This window comes from Calidris pugnax, unplaced genomic scaffold (assembly GCF_001431845.1).
Source record: "Calidris pugnax isolate Ruff unplaced genomic scaffold, ASM143184v1 scaffold58, whole genome shotgun sequence".
NCBI lineage: Eukaryota > Metazoa > Chordata > Aves > Charadriiformes > Scolopacidae > Calidris > Calidris pugnax.
In genome coordinates this window covers 1,762,917-1,763,443 of record NW_015090868.1, presented here as the reverse complement: position 1 = coordinate 1,763,443, position 527 = coordinate 1,762,917, and positions in this window count along the sequence as shown.

The window sequence follows — 527 nt, the reverse complement described above, 5'->3', positions numbered from 1 at the left end:
GGGAGGGAGGGTGTTAAACATAAAACACTGTGTCTGAACAAAATACTGTATGGCCTAATCTAGAGACCCCCAGCTGAGACTGAGAGATGCTGCATTAATTAATAGACAATCAATGGGTAATTATTTATGAAACGCTTCTGGGAATGGTCTTCAAAGATGTCACTGCTTTGAAAGCAGTCGGTTGGTTGTCTTCTTTTTTTTTTTTTTTTATTTGGATTTAAAAAAAAAAAAAAGAGGTATTTAAACAAATCGTAGTGGATGAGACAACTGTGAGAGAACATTTGAAAATGGTCTTGGTTGTCCATGAGACTGGATAGTTTGCTTTTTCACTGTCATGATTTTTAACACTACATTCCTTGTCTTCTTTTTTTTTTTGTTGTCGTCGTTATTTTTGTTTTTATTAAAGAGGTGATTTTTAAGCTCTGCTACGCTTCATGCTACGTCATCTGCATGAATTCTGCCAGCATGATGTGCTATATTCAAAGAAATTGTACCTAAATAAAATGTAAGGTGGGGGAGGGGGAGGG